The sequence below is a fragment of the Sorghum bicolor genome, chromosome 8, assembly GCF_000003195.3.
Source record: "Sorghum bicolor cultivar BTx623 chromosome 8, Sorghum_bicolor_NCBIv3, whole genome shotgun sequence".
Classification (NCBI taxonomy): Eukaryota; Viridiplantae; Streptophyta; class Magnoliopsida; order Poales; family Poaceae; genus Sorghum; species Sorghum bicolor.
In genome coordinates this window covers 12,672,382-12,689,583 of record NC_012877.2, presented here as the reverse complement: position 1 = coordinate 12,689,583, position 17,202 = coordinate 12,672,382, and positions in this window count along the sequence as shown.

Here is a 17,202-nt window from a genome sequence, read left to right as displayed (position 1 = left end):
ATTTTTTGTGTCAAAGCATCACCGCTAGCGCCTGTACTACAAAGCTAGGCCGCTCAGCGTGCTAGAGATCAGTTGCCACTGAGCAATTGTTGCCCTCAAGGCGTCGAAGCACCGTTATGGGCCAATTATGTCTAATAATCGTTTCTAACACAATTATTACTAATAATGATAGCTAATAATTGTTGCTAATAATGGTAGATAATAATTGTTACTTATTAATTGTTGCTAATTATGGTAGATAATAATTGGTACTTATTAATTGTTGCTAATAATGGTAGATAATAATTGTTACTTATTAATTGTTGCTAATAATGGTAGATAATAATTGTTACTTATTAATTGTTGCTAATAATGGTAGATAATAATTGGTACTATTAATTATGTCTAATAATCATTTCTAACACAATTATTGCTAATAATGATAGCTACTAATTGTTGCTAATAATTGTAGATAATAATTGTTACTTATTAATTGTTGCTAATAATTATTCTCAACTAATTATTTTTTTTATTTATGTAAAGATGGAGAATAGGGCTACTTGGATGTATGGTTTGCCAAGGTACTCACAAGCCTATGCTGATGAGGTGGACAAATTTATTACAATCGCAGTGCATCATGCAAAGACGTTGTCAACAGGAAATAATTGTTCAGTTATTTGTCCCTGTAAAGATTGCAAGAACCACTTAGCAACTTATGATGTGGAAATCATCAGATCACATCTGATTAGGCGAGGATTTGTCCCGAACTACACAGTATGGCTTCATCATGGTGAAGTAATGTTTCTTGATGGCAACGATGATGACCAAGAAGACGATGTTGAAGAAGGCCAATTGTTGTCCCAATACGCAGACATGTTTGAAGCACAAATGCAACATGATTCAGCAAATGAACAAGCACGTGGTGATGATACCGGTGGTGTCGACAATAATGATGGGGATGTTGGCGGTGTTGACAATAATGATGTTGGAGCATGTGAGGGGGATGCAGAAAACTTTGACAACTTAGAGGAAATGCTTCGGGCCATTGGACCAGAAATACTACAACAGAAGAAGGGTCTAGAAAATCTAGAGCGGGTAAAAACAGCGTCAAAGGAGACTGTGTATGGTGTTGAGAAGGGCTGTCCAACACATTGGACACTGCTCCGTTTTGTGCTTGAGCTACTCATCCTGAAGGCTAAGTACGGCTGGTCAGACTGCAGTTTTGACGATCTGTTGCATCTTCTGTCATCTGTGCTGCCACTGCCGAACTTAGTTCCCTCCAACACATACCATGCTAAGAAGGTCATAAGTCCATTGACAATGGGTGTTGAAAAGATCCATGCATGCCCCAACCATTGTATCCTTTTTCGTGGTAAAACGTTCGAAGGTCTGGATAAATGTCCTCGTTGTGGGGTAAGTCGGTACAAGGACAATGACCTTTACAGTGGCGGAGAAGCCTCCACCGGGAACAAGAGGAGTAAGAAGGGTTCCAAAAAGGTGGTACAAGAATCTCGACCTCCAGAGGACACCCCATTAGGCAACGACGCAAAGAAGAGAAAAATTCCTGCCTTGGTAATGTGGTATCTGCCAGTGACCGACCGCTTGAGGCGTATTTTCCTGAACCCTAAGGAAGCCGCGCTCATGACATGGTGGGACGATGAGCGCAAGGTCGATGACGATGTGATTGCACACCCGGCCGATGGCAGTCAGTGGCAGGACTTCGATAATAACAACCCACTGTTCAGTTCGGACCCAAGGAATGTACGGTTTGCCTTGAGCACCGATGGAATGAATCCCTTCAACGAGAGGACGAGCAACCATAGCACTTGGCCAGTGATCTTGACCATGTACAACATCCCAACGTGGTTGTGTCAGAAGAGAAAGTATCTTTTCCTCAATGTTCTTGTTTCTGGCCCTCAGCAACCAGGCTTTGATATGGACGTGTTCCTCGAGCCTGTGATGGAAGAATTCGAGAAACTATGGAGGACAGGGGAGCTGATGTATGATGCTTTCCAAAAGGAGACCTTCACATTAAGAGCAATAATATTTGTGACTATCAACGACCACCCTGCATTGTTTGCCTTGTCTGGACAAATCAAAGGCAAGACAGGATGCTTAGTCTGTCTGGATGATACTAAATGGGTGTACCTAGATGGATCTAAGAAGACTGTTTACATCAGGAATCGTCGCTTTTTAAAGCAAGGTCACAAGTACCGCAGCAAAGTGTACTTAAAGTATTTTGGCAACATCCCAGAGGATAAAGATCGACCTCCGGAGAGACGTCATGATGGACAATATGTGTTCCAAATGGTGAAAAATATAAGCGTCATATATGGAAAGAAGAAAATGGATGGAACACCTAGAGATAGAAGCACACCTCCTATTGAAGGCGTGCCTTTTAAGAAAAAGTCAATCTTCTTTCAGTATCTTGAATATTGGCCACAATTGGAGGTCCCCCATGCCATTGATGCTATGCATGTGCAGAAGAATGTCTTTGAGAGTCTCATCGCTACCTTGATGGACACACCAAAGTCAAAGGATAGTCTCAAAGCAAGGAGAGACATGGAGCAGCTACATGTGATGCTAGAGCTTCACCCGGTACTTGAGACAAAAACTAGAAAATACACCCTACCCGCGGCTAGCTACAACCTGGACCTAGAAGAGAGGAGAGGTTTATTCACTTCTGTGAAGGGTATCAAAGTCCCAACTGGGTTTTCGGCAAACCCGAAGAAGCTAGTGTCGATGAAGGACCTATCATTTCCACACTGCAAGGCTCACGATTGTCATATGATGCTGACGGTGTTCCTACCAATCGCAATAAGGGCTATCAAGCCAGAGTTTTTGAAGATGGCTATCACCCGCATGTGCTACTTCTGGTCGAAGCTCTCACAGAAGAAGATTAGCAAGACAGAGCTGAGTGACCTACATGATTTTGTCGTAGAGACCCAAAACCAACTAGAGATGTGTTTACCTCCCGCTTTCTTTGACCCTATGGTACATCTCATGATTCACATGGTTCATCAGATACAGGCGTTGGGCCCTTGCTACTTGCATGAAATGTGGTCGTATGAGCGGTTCATGTCGGTTCTAAGTCGATATGTGCATAATCGTGCATACCCACAGGGCTCTATGATAGAGGGCTACAGTAGTGAAGAAGTCATCGAGTGCTGTCAAGAGTACCTAAAAGTACAGAGAGGGATTGGTATTCCCGATTCTCACTACAAGGGTAGGCTGGCCGGGAAGGGCACAAATGGTAGAAAAATCTTCATCGACAATGAATACGCTGAAGTGAGTCGGGCGCACTATGCTGTCTTGGTGAGCACAAAACTGATGGAACCAAATATTGATGAACACATGGAGATCATCCAATCAGAGAGAAATGGTCGTACAGGTGATTGGGTCATGAAACAACACAAGCAACGCCTAACTTCATGGTTGAAGGACCAAAACATACAGCCTGGAGAAACCATAGATTCTATTACCATCAGTAAGTTGGCAGCGGGGCCATCAAGACAGGTGACATCTTGGAGTTCTTATGAGATCAATGGGTACACATACTATACCCACGCAAAGGATAGTAAATGTGTGAACCAAAACAGTGGTGTTCGAGCAGTGGTTATCGGCGCAGGGGGACAAAAGATCGACTACTTTGGCATAATTGAAGATATATGGGAACTTGACTATGGAACTGAGGCACTAAATGTGGCCCTATTTCGATGTCGCTGGATCAAGCAACATGAATTCAATGAAATCGGATTGAGGGTCGTGGACCTTCACAACATAGGCTACCAGGATGATCCATGGGTCCTTGCTTCACCTGTTACACAGGTTTTCTATATGACCGACCCGCTCAGCATTGTCCCCCCAAAGAAGAAACCTAAGCATGTGGTTATCCCTGGAAAACAACACATTATTGGAGTTGATGGCGTTGATGATGCTGAAGCCTACAATAAGTGCGATCAGATGCCGCTATTCACAGACTTTATTAACAAGATCGGTGTTGTGGAAAAAAACCTACTCAAAGATGTATTGCCATGGGAACGAAAAGGTGTGAAGTGGAAAACTGTTACGGCGGCGGATACTAATAAATAGTCATTTGTATGTGTGTGAGACTTTATTTATGTATCCATGTGAGACTACATTTATGTATGTGTGTGAGACTACATTTACGTATGTGTGTGAGACTACATTTAAGTATGTGTGTGATACTACATTTCTTAACGCTATTAGTGTCATATCAAATGTAGATCTTGATGAGTGGAACAAAATTGCTATTCATAACTTTCGGAGTTAGGGCCGTCTAGGGTCTCGAAAACGTGCGTGTAGCAGTGAAAAATTGAAATTTCAAAATTTGAGTGGTCCAAACCATCTCATATGGAAAGTTGACCATTACACCAAATGTGTATCTTGATAAGGGGAACAAACTTTGTATTCATGACTTTTGCATCTGAGACCATCTCGGGTCCGGTCAAACTGTATTTTGTTAAAAATCCAATGTTTGACTTGGTCAAACTAGGTCAAACTAGGCAATAAAATAACTCAAATGAAAAAAAATTGAATACAACATAGTTAGATCTCATCAAGGTCTACCTTTGATACACAATACATTTTTGCATTTGGAAAAGTTACAGAAAACTCAGTTCACATGTTTTGAAAACCCAAGGCGTGGCTTGGTCAAACCTGGTCAAACGAGTGAGTAAATGACCTCAAATGAAAAAACTTTTGAATACAAGGTAGTTAGAGCTCATCAAGATACACATTTCATACATAGGACATTTTTGCATTTGAGAAAGTGTTTGTAAACTTTAGTCACAAAGTCTTGAATCACACATAGACTTTATGAAACTACATGGGGGACTTGTGGATTTAGAACTGCACTTTCTTAACGCTTTGTCAAATGCAAAAATGTCCTATATATCAAATGTAGATCTTGATGAGTGGAACAAAGTTGCTATTCATGACTTTCGGAGTTGGGGCCATTTAGGGTCCCGAAAACGTGCGTGTAGCAATAAAAAATTGAAATTTCAAAATTTGAGTGGTCCAAACCATCTCATATGGAAAGTTGACCATTACACCAAATGTGTATCTTGATAAGGGGAACAAACTTTGTATTCATGACTTTTGCATCTGAGACCATCTCGGGTCCGGTCAAAGTGTATTTTGTTAAAAATCCAATGTTTGACTTGGTCAAACTAGGTAAAACTAGGCAACAAAGTATAAACTTTGCATATTAGGTAATAAAGAATAAACTTTGCATATATAAATTAATCATAAAAATATTTGAAATAATTCAAATATATTACATAAAAAATTGGTAATATTGAGGCACTAAAGAATTTTTAAATTTACACAAATATATTTTGTAATTCCAAAAAAATTTAGTTCAGAATCTTCATAAAAACTTGGAATACTTTAAAATTATATAATATATATAATTAAATATAAAAATACATGGAATATTCTAAAATTATTATTGAAATACATTTTGAACTTAAAGTATATTAAAAAAATGATTTAACTTTAGAAAAAAACCACTGTAAGGGCGGTTCACATCTCAACCGCCCTTACAGTGGGGCTGCCCGATATAAAAGGTCAGGCCCGTTCCCAGTTAGGTCAGGGCGTTTCACTTTCATACTTGAGCGCCGTCAAGCTGGCCGAATCTCCCCCCCCCATCCGATCCGCCGCCACCCCGATCCGATCCGCCGCCACCTCGATCCGATCGCTCAGCGGAGTTGGGTGCCTCTGCGCTGCTCCTCCCGCCGGCGCCCTTCCTCTAGCCGGTGCTCTCCTTCCTCCAGCAGCTTCCCTCCGGCGGTCTCCACCCTAATCCCGCCGCCGCCACGCCGCCACCGGGCTCGCATCCTTCATCCGCGCGTGCTCCCTCCTCCGGCGACCGAGCCCGGTGCTTGAGCTCCTTCGACGAGCGAGCGAGCGCCTGACCGGTTCACATCTCCAACCGCGAGCACGGCGAGCCCGGTCGTAACCCTAGCGAGCACGGTGAGCACGGCGACCTCTCCAACCGTGAGCACGACAACCTCCTTCCGCGAGCCCGGCGACCTCCCTTCTTCGCCGCCGCCAGAGGTATGTGCTCTGATCTGCTCTCGGTGTGGCTTTTGTTTTGCTTATGTGCTCTTTCGTGTTGGATCCACGCTATCTTGATGCTGTCTCTGCTCTCTAGTTAGTCCTAACTCTAGTGACCATCAGTTATTTTCTCACGGTAACTTTGGTTGACTTGGTGATTAGTCCAACCTTAATTTGGCTTTATAAGATAATCTCAAATGCAACTGTTTTGCGCTGATTATGTCTATCTTGCAAACTGAGGCTGTCAGTTCCTGTAAATTAACTGTTTTTTCATATATCTTGTAGTACTATCTGTCCATTGGACACAAATTTGAATACACTGAATGTTTGTGCTTTAACAGTAGGATTTGTGAAATTTGAGACATGCAAAATTGTATTCCATCAGTTCCTAGCTACATTGTGTTTTATATTTTTCCAATACTTTACCTAAGAATTTGATATCTGCTAATATCATTTCTGTGTCATACCACACCAGTTTTGTATATCATAGATTCAGAGTTTAGTGTGTAAAGCATTCATACATTACATATGTTTGAGAATGGTGTATAATCTGTGATTTCGTTGAAAGCATCTGCGGTTAATTTTAATTGCTAATAGCTATCTATTCGTTCTGTCTAATTTCTATCTTAGAGATTTGATGATCTGGATAGTGTTAGGGTTTTTATTAGTGTGTATGTGTATTGTTGATAGACTGTGATTTGATGATCTGGATAGTAGTAGAGATTTCATGCATCATTAACACTGAATTTTTTTAGCTACTTAATGCAATGCTTTTAGTTTAGAATTAGTAGTGTTTGTGTTTGCTCGAGTTTAGAACCGTGAATGCAGCATGCATCATTACTGTCCAATTGTGTTGATTTGTGGTGGCTTACTGTCCAATCCTACTACTACTGCTTTTCTACTCCAACTGTACTACTACTCTCTACTAATCATACATCATGACAGTTTTATATACTGAGGCATAATTACTGTTGTTTATATAGCAGACTGCTTATATGCCACTGCTCTCTACTACTATTTGTGGTGGCTTACTGGCATAATTTTGAATTGATGACATTTTTTGAACTGTGCTCCTCTATACTACAACTATACTCTCTCTCCTCTACTATTGTTTTGCCGATGATGAAATTGTCTAATTCAATACATTATCTTAGAATATGAGCTGATGATCCAAAACTTATGAGTAACTTGGCATCATTACTAGCCGCCTCTATAGTGCCTTCTTATCTGTTTTTGATGCCTTGATGCTCCAAGTTCTTGATCAAATGATGCTAGACATGTTTCTGAGGCCTTTTAAAACCTTTCCCTCTCCTCACCTCTCCTTCCTCTCTACTCCTTCTATCTCTCTTCTATTTTCTACTCTCATCCTCTCTCCAACACTACTACACTAGTCTACTACTAGTGCTAGCTGCTGCTCTACTCTAGTACTCTAGTACTACACTACTGTTGGGGCTTACTGTAATCCTACTACTACTGCTGTTGTGCCCAACTCTACTACTACCCTCTCTATGACAGTTTTATAAACTGTGCTCTCCTCTTCTATTTTTCTTCTCTCCTTTGTTTTGCCGATGATGAGATTGTCTAAGTCCATTCATTATATGGAATATGTGCTGATGATCAAGAACTTGTGAGGAACTTGGCATCGTTACCAGCGGCCCCTATATGACCTCATCTTCTCTATTAAGATGCCTTTATGCTCCAAGTTCATGATCAAATGATGATTGGCATGGTACTGAGGCCTTTACTACTTGTACTACTTTTTTTTCAAAATTTCTTGCTCGATGATACAAAAGGTGTAGTGAGACAGCATGACAGTCAAATACCCATAGCTTCTCCTAGACCGAAAGCTTCGGGGGGAAACTAGTCTCGAATGGAGTGCCATTGGATACTAGCCTCCCCCCGAGGTTTTCGGTCTTGTAGTGCAAATGGGTTTTCTCTTAACCTATTACTGACTGTCATATAAGTCTATGATCTATGATCACCACAGAGCAGCGGATGGCTCTATAAAGCAGCAACCCGCTAATTTGAGAGCACATGAGTTTCTTCTTCTTTTACTACTACTACCGATTACTAATTTGTCTCCTTTGTCTGTTCTCTCTCCTATCTTCTCCTCTCATCTGCTGCTGCTACTACTAAAGCACTGCTGCTCTCTCTTCAACCTACTTCTCTGTTTTGATGCCATGATGCTCCAAGTTCTTGATCAAATGATGGTAGACATGTTTGTAAGGCCTTTTTTAAACCTTTCCCTCTCCTCACCTCTACTTCCTCTCTGCTCTTTCTATCTCTCTTCTATTTTCTACTCTCATCCTCTCTCCAACACTACTGCACTAGTCTACTACTAGTCCTAGCTGCTGCTCTACTCTAGTACTCTACTAGTACTACACTACTGTTGGGGCTTACTGTCATTTTAATTTGTGGCTTACTGTAATCCTACTACTACTGCTGTTGTGCTCCAACTCTACTACTACTGCACTAGTATACTACTAGTGCTAGTTGCTGCTCTACTCTAGTCCTAATTCTACTACTCTTCTCTCCTACTTCTATGATTTTTCTTCTCTCCTTTGTTTTGCCGATGATGAGATTGTCTAAGTCCATTCATTATTTGGAATATGAGCTGATGATCAAGAACTTGTGAGGAACTTGGCATCGTTACCAAATGATGATTGACATGGTACTGAGGCCTTCTCTGTTTTGATGCCTTCTTCTTTATTTTGATGCCTTGATGCTCCAAGTTCATGATCAAATGATGGTAGACATGTTTCTGAGGCCTTTTTTAAACACTACTACTGCTACTGCTACTACTACTACTGCTACTGCTACTGCTACTACTACTACTACTACTACTACTACTACTACTACTACTACTAGCACTGCTGCTGCTACTACTACTAAAGCACTCCTGCTACTACTAAAGCACTGCTGCTCTCTCTTCTCCTCTCTTCAACCTACTTCTCTGTTTTGATGCCTTGATGCTCCAAGTTCTTGATCAAATGATGGTAGACATGTTTGTAAGGCCTTTTTTAAACGTTTCCCTCTCCTCACCTCTCCTTCCTCTCTGCTCTTTCTATCTCTCTTCTATTTTCTACTCTCATCCTCTCTCCAACACTACTGCACTAGTCTACTACTAGTCCTAGCTGCTGCTCTACTCTAGTACTCTACTAGTACTACACTACTGTTGGGGCTTACTGTCATTTTAATTTGTGGCTTACTGTAATCCTACTACTACTGCTGTTGTGCTCCAACTCTACTACTACTGCACTAGTATACTACTAGTGCTAGCTGCTGCTCTACTCTAGTCCTAATTCTACTACTCTTCTCTCCTACTTCTATGATTTTTCTTCTCTCCTTTGTTTTGCCGATGATGAGATTGTCTAAGTCCATTCATTATATGGAATATGAGCTGATGATCAAGAACTTGTGAGGAACTTGGCATCGTTACCAAATGATGATTGACATGGTACTGAGGCCTTCTCTGTTTTGATGCCTCCTTCTTTATTTTGATGCCTTGATGCTCCAAGTTTTTGATCAAATGATGGTAGACATGTTTCTGAGGCCTTTTTTAAACACTACTACTGCTACTGCTACTGCTACTACTGCTACTGCTACTGCTACTACTACTACTACTACTACTACTAAAGCACTGCTGCTCTCTCTTCTCCTCTCTTCAACCTACTACTACTACTACTACTACTACTACTACTACTACTACTACTACTACTACTACTACTACTACTACTACTACTACTACTACTACTACTACTACTACTACTAAAGCACTGCTGCTCTCTCTTCTCCTCTCTTCAACCTACTACTACTACTACTACTAAAGCACTGCTGCTACTACTACTAAAGCACTGCTGTTGCTACTACTACTACTAGTGCTGCTGCTGCTGCTACTACTACTAAAGCACTGCTGCTCTCTCTTCTCCTCTCTTCAACCTACTACTACTACTACTACTACTAAAGCACTGCTACTACTACTACTACTAAAGCACTACTGCTGCTGCTGCTGCTACTACTACTACTACTACTACTAATGCTGCTGCTGCTACTACTACTACTAAAGCACACTTTATTCCTTTCATCTGTTAGAACAAATCACGAAATGACACGGACAACAAGCAATGCAGCCCGATCCAACGAACATGAAGAGCACCCTAGTCCTAGAGAGCAAGAAATACATGATCAGTTTTCTAAGGAACAGTTTGATGAAGAAGTGGGCAATGGTGTAGCATTTATGCTTACTCAGGAGGAGTCTGGCGAGGAGCAAGGTGGAGAAGCGGGAAGAGAAGAGACTGATGAAGGATCTAGCAAGGACGATGACTCAACCTCGGGATATGAAAGTCCTGAGGATCCACACCCATGTGAACCTAGACGGAAGCCAACGACGGATGAGTTGGACAAGGACTTTGACCCAAACGAGGAGGTAGGGATATGAAGGTCACTTAAAAAATCATAAATTTTGGTAACGATATGGCTGTGTTACCTCTGCTAACACTTTGACCTGTTGTTTATACAGGTCCCTCCTAAACCTCCAAAAAGACCACGTCGGCGTCCGGCACGTTTCGCCGGACACGACGGGGCAAGGGAAAGGAGGGCAGAGGCAACAGGCACAGAGACTACGATTGTGGCCTCTGCTCCGCAACCTGAAGGCACAACCTCGGCCTCGACTACCAAAGTGAAAAGGAAAGGAGGGGTCAGAAAGCCAAACCACTATCCAAATGCAAAAATGGTTTATGTGATTGATGAGGTTGGGGAAGAAGGGCAGATCCTTAAGCCAAAGGAGTTCCAATCAAAATTCCGCAATGCAATTGGGGCCCTAGTCAGAGACAAGTTGAACTCATCAATCCGTAATTGGCACGACTATCGAGAGGACATAAAGGATGACCTATGGAAAAACCGTCTGTTGGTCAATTTTAATTTTAGGATTCCGGCAGAGAAGCTACCCCTAGTAAGACGACGTGCTATGAAGATGATGGGAGAATCCTTCCGACGTTGGAGGAATGAGCTGAACACCGAGTACATCAAAAAGGGGTTAACTCCGTACCATAAGTATGGACACATCACTCCTGCTATTTGGGCGTTGCTCGTGGCTGAGAAGACTGCACCAGAATCTTTGGCCTTAAGTGAAAAGAACAGCTTGCAGGCGAAGAAGAACATCCACCACCCTCGTCTAGGCCCCGGTGGCTACGAGGGAAAGGAAGAGATGTTTAGAAAGATGGAAGAGGAGGCCGTAGCTGCTGGGAATACAAAAGTAATGAAATTGAAGCCACGCACCAAGCGTTGGCTCTTTGCAAGGAATCTTGAAGAATCAGACAGCAGTCTGAAGTTTGCCAAGCCAGAGACCGAGGAGGCAGTGTCAAGGATAATGAAATATTCTGAAGACATCGAGAAGGGCTCATTCACTCCTTCTAGAGAGAAGGACGAGCTTAGCCTTGGCTTGGGAAACCCCGAGCACCCAGGCCGTGTCAGGGGTTTAGGGAAACATAAGACCTGGAAGGAAGGATTTCGAGAGGATGTGGAGATGTACAAGAAACATGGTAGAAACCGGGAGGTGAGTCTTGCCACCCTAGTGAAGACCCTAGTTGCCAAGGAACTACAGGAGCAAGGACTATCTACTGAGCGACGGTCACAAATGGAGCCGCCTAGGGATTTGGTTCTAGTTGGTATCCCTCCAAATGTTCAAAGCAGCCAAGGTTCCAATGCAGCCTCCGCCTCAGTCGATCACATACGGGTGCCAACTCGTTGCATCCTGTGGATTCCCATCGGTAGGGGACAGGAGATGGCTGAGGTGGCAATGGGTCTGGCACATCCTCCAATTCCAGGCGACATCTGGCACCATAAACCGGTCCCGGCCGACTATAGTAAGGTTGAGGTGCATACCGTGAATCCCGAGTACGCGAAGCATAAGATTGAACACCCAACTAGCGAGGGGATTCGTGAGCTTGGACTACTCAAGAAACAGTTCATCCTCTGGTACAAAAAGGATATTGTGTTGAATGTTTCCTCGCCAACTCCAAGTGATGTACACCTGGAGAGAGTCCACCTTGAGGATGGAGTGGTGTATTCACCGTCTCATGAGGACCACTTGATGCATGAGAGGGTACCGGCTTCTCCAACCGCTGGTGAGCAAGGGGTCGAGCCAGGGCATGATGAGACGCCACATGAGCCTCAAATAGGTGAACCTTCTGTAGCTCGTGCGGAGCCAGAGCATGAGATGCCACATGTGCCTCAGAGTCCGCAACCTTCTACAGCTCGTGCCGAGCCAAAGCGTGACGAGACACCACATGTGCCTCATAGCCCAAAACCTTCTACAGCTCGTGCCAAGTCAGAGCATGACGAGACACCACATGTGCCTCCTAAGCCACAACATTCTCCAGCTCGCCCCGAGCAAGGCCATGATGAGATGGCACAGACTTTTCAACAAGCACCGCCGACACATGAGGAACTACTCCCTCTAGTATGTGAAGCTCGTGAAAAGATCCCCATCATGATAAGGTCGACAGGGTCAAAATCTTTTGTGGATATGAATGTCTCGGGTATGTACAAGTGGTATGCTCATGACCAGTTCAAGCCTGAGAACCAAGGCCCGAACAAATTTGCCTACAGGATGCCCACTAACACCTCAGACTACACAACGATAACAAAGTATCCAGATGTTGAAACCATCAAGTGGTCAAAGGAATGCCCGAAAGAATATGTAAAAGGCAAACGTTTCCTACCAAACCGGGTCTTGTGTAAGATGCCATATGGAATGAGTAGGTTCCATGATTGGTACTACTTGCATGTTTCACATACAGAACTGAATGTGTTGGAAGCAGTAATACCTACTCGCACATTTGGAGGCCCTGCTTCGGGTATTGCCTTTGACTTCAGCGACATCCAATCATGCTTTCACCTTAGTTCAATGTCGATGAATCTGATTCGCACTTGGTGCCTGTAAGTCCTCTTCCTCTTTGAAAGGATCAAGATGCCCAAGAGGGGGGGGGGGTGAATTGGGCTTCTCTAAAAATTTAAGCAACCTACAAGCTCCAATTCAACCCCTTGTGCCTAGTGTGACTTAGAGAGCTACCGGATAAAAGTTTTGCAACCTAGTTCCAATCCTATTCTAGCATGGCAATTCTAAGAAAGTAAAAGCACAAAGTAAATGCTAGAAAGTAAGGGAGTAGTGGAAGAAAATGCTCGGCGATGTTTTGCCGAGGTATCGGAGAGTCGCCACTCTCCACTAGTCCTCGTTGGAGCACCCGCGCAAGGGTCTTGCTCCCCCTTGGTCCGCGCATGGACCAAGTGCTCTCTACGGGCTGATTCTTCGACACTCCGTCGCGGTGAATCGCCCAAAACCGCTCACAAGCTTGACACGAGCCACCCACAAGAACTCCGGGTGGTCTTCGTGCCTCCAATCACCACCGAACCGACTAGGTGATGGCGATCACCAAGACTAACAAGCAACGAACTCTCACTTGACCCAAACAAGGCACTAGAGAGTGGTGGATGCACACTTGACTCTTGGAACTCACTAGAGGTGGATTCTCTCAAGAAATCACTCAAAACATAATCCTCTCTAGGCTCTTTGCAACTCTCTTGCTCCACAACAAGGTTCTCTGATGTTCAAATGGGCAAGAGAGATCTCATGGACGAGGTGGAGGAGTATATATACTATCCACCAAGTCCAAAGCTCGGCCAACCATTTTTCACAGCAAACGGGGTCACCGGACGCACATTATGTTGCACCGGACGCACTGCACCGAGCGTCCGGTGTGACATAACGGCTACCTGCGTTTTCTCTGACAGGTCACCGGACGCTAAACTCTTAGCGTCCGGTGCATCGTCCGGTGCTCGGGGAAACTTTACATGCTCCCTGCGCATGGGACCGGACGCTACCCGGTGCGTCCGGTGCTAGCGTCCGGTGCTCAGGGGAACATTGCAAGCTCCCTGCGTAAGGGACCGGACGCTACCCGGTGCGTCCGGTGCTAGCATCCGGTGCCTAACCCTAAGCACTAGCTTGTTCTAACGGCTAAGGATCTCACCGGACGCACTCACAGAGCGTCCGGTGCAGCGTCCGGTGCCCCTTTGGGCACTCAAACTTCGTCGAAACGTGATCGCTTCAAAACGAAGTTGGTTCCTCTCGATCTAAGGACTATCTCTGAGCTGCCTAGTGCTGGGTTTACCAAGTGTGCACCACACCTAAACCTAAAGCCTTGCCTAAGTCAAGCTACTAGATCAAAGCCCCTCTTAATAGTACGGTCAAAGGAAAAACAAGGTCCTAAACTACTCTAAGTGCCCTTCTTCACCATGTGGCACTTAGACCTAGTCTAGTCTTGACGATGTCCATCCATTCTTTAAAAACCGAAACGATTTCAACTATTAAGTAGGCATGTACGTCCCTGTTCATCGAGTCCCTGTTTACCATGACCTTACCTATGACTTTGCCTCTGCAAAACACACGTTAGTCATAGTAATCAACAATGTCATTAATCACCGAAATCACTTAGGGGCCTAGATGCTCTTTCAATCTCCCCCTTTTTGGTGATTGATGACAACCTCGAGTATGAAAAGAGTTGAGGTTTTCAAAGTGACTTGGTTTCAATAAGCATATTACAATAAGAACAAAGGATTCGTCATGCTTATATCAACCAAATCCAATACCCTGCATCCAAATATGTGAGTGATATATGACAGGATATAAACATAAAGCTCATAGTTACATCGGAGTAGAAACGCAGAAGCAACGATAATATGAGCTAAAACACATGACAAAACGATATCACATTAAGCACAAATCATGTCTCATAAACCATAGTATCTCACACAAGTGCAATGCATAAAGGTAAACATGATGCATGATGATTGCACACATAGAAAGTATCTCAAAAGAATAAACTCCCTCTCTAGCTCCCCCTAACTCCCTAACTAACTCCCTAACTCTCTCATACGCACTCTCTCCCTCTTTGGCATCAAGCGCCAAAAACCTAAGAAGACGACGGAGGAGGCGGAGCAGTAGAGTCCCTCGGCGCGGCCACAAAGCGAGCTGCATCATCTGAAGTGTCGGCCGTCGAGGCGGAGGAGGTGGAGTGACCCTCGGAAGCTGCAGGTGCTGGAGAAGCGGTCCGGGTCTGCTCTGGCGCTGTCACGGGCTGTGCTGGCTGCTCAAGTCTGGCGGACGAGGCTGGCACGGACTCGGTCGCTGTAGCTGTTGTCTCTGGTACGGTAGTAGATGGTGCAAGCTGCTCGGACGACGCTACGGACGACGACAGAAGCTCTGTAGTGGTAACTGGCGCCGTAAAGACTGCAGGAGCCTGCAGAGGAGGAGGCGTAGGGTCACCAGTCAGAGCACTGTAGGTGAAGCTGAGGTGCGGATCTGTCTGCGAGTCCCACACAAGCTGTGACGCTGAAGCTGACTGAGGGGTGAAGCCTGAGCGGAGAGGGGTAAACTGCGGTACCGGCTCAAAGCCTGAAGAGATAGCACCCTGAGAGACCTGGTGCTGTGGCGTCGAGAACGGCTGACTCTGAGCTGGTAGTTGGAGCGGCTGCTGTTACGGACTCTGAGTCTGGGACGCAGGAGTAGGGGGCCTGACTGACGACGTGCCTGGGAGCTGTATCTGCGGTAGCTGAATCCCGGAGGCGGCCATGAGGGCGGCCATCATCGCTGTCTGCTGAGCCTGGAAGGCAAGCTGCTGCTCCTGAAAGGTGAGAAGCTGACGCTGGAGCTCATCCTGCCTGGCCTGCATGGCTGCATTGATGGCAGCCTGATCCCTGTCGCGCCTCGCCTGCTCCTCAGCTGCACGGTGCTGATCTGCTCTTATCCCTTCTAGAATAGCAAGCAGGGTGGGATCTGAAGCACTCGAAGAACCGCCTGCCTCGTGGTCGTGTGCTCTGGGAGAGAGATCTGTCACTGGCGGCTGATAGTCGTCGTCTGAACTGTCGGAGGCGAAGTCAAACTCGCCCTCGGCCTCTGCATCAGCGAACGCCCCAATAGTGATATCCTGCTGCTCCTCTGTCTCTGCAACTGCTGCTGTACTGCGGGTGCCCCTAGGACAAGGTGGGGGCACCGGTCCACGTGGAGCACGAGGAGGAGGTGCACCGCGAAGGTCGTGGTGTGCTCTCAACATCTGTCGGGGGTCGTAGTGGGGAAAGACGGTGTCGGACTCTGTCAACTCCCTCTGAATGTGAGCTGGCAGGGGCAGTGGCCTAGCACGAAGTATAAGCAAAGTGATCCAATGTGCATACGGCAACTGACGCCGTCCCCTGAAGCTCTCTGAAATGGTGTCCTCAATTTTGGAGATGATCAAATCCCACAAATCAAACTCGGTCTGAGAGATAAGGTGAGCGACGAGCCACTGCTGCATACGAGTGAAACCGTCTCTGTAGCCTGTCCTGGGGAGAAGGGTCTTCCTCAACACGAAGTCAAGGATCCTGGCTGGGCGTGTCAAATCTCCCACTGTCCTGCTGGAGCCCTCCCCAAAAGGTGCACGGAAGCATGGAGCCACGAAGTCAACCGGTGGTATCTCACCACCGTGAGGACGACGAGGGGGATCCACGTTCCCGTAGCATAGCTGGTGAATCCTGGTGGGAGAGGCTCGCAGTCCAAGCACCTCTCTGGCCCTCTGAGCTGTAACTCTGTAGTCTGTCCCCGCCAGTGCGTAGTGGATATAGCTGTGATCTGGAGAAATCCACACTGACGCGTAGAACTCTCTGACCCACTGCTCACACTAAGTCTCGGGGAGCGCTAGCAGCTCTGGGAGTCCGTGGAGGTACGTGAAGTACTGACGAATATCTGCCCCGACCACGTTCCCGAGAATCTCTAGGTCAATCACCCTGTGCTCCCTGAACTGAGACTGAGAGCGAACCAATGCCTCGTGAATGTCCTCCTCGACGACGGTGTAGAAGCGGGCACCGGCTCTGGGATCCTTGGCAGCTGGAAACCAAGTTGGAAACGGAACGAATCACAGCTGCTGGATCTCTTTGGCTGACACAAGAGTAAAGTCCCGGTGGATCCTGACTGGCCTCTGGCGGGAAGCTGGAGTGCCTCTAGCCGGAGTGGCACGAGCTGTGGAGGTGGACTGACCCTGCGTACCAGTCCGGGGAGTGGCCTGAGTACGAGCACGAGTCGACCTCCTCAGTGGCTGCTCCTGCTCCTGTCCC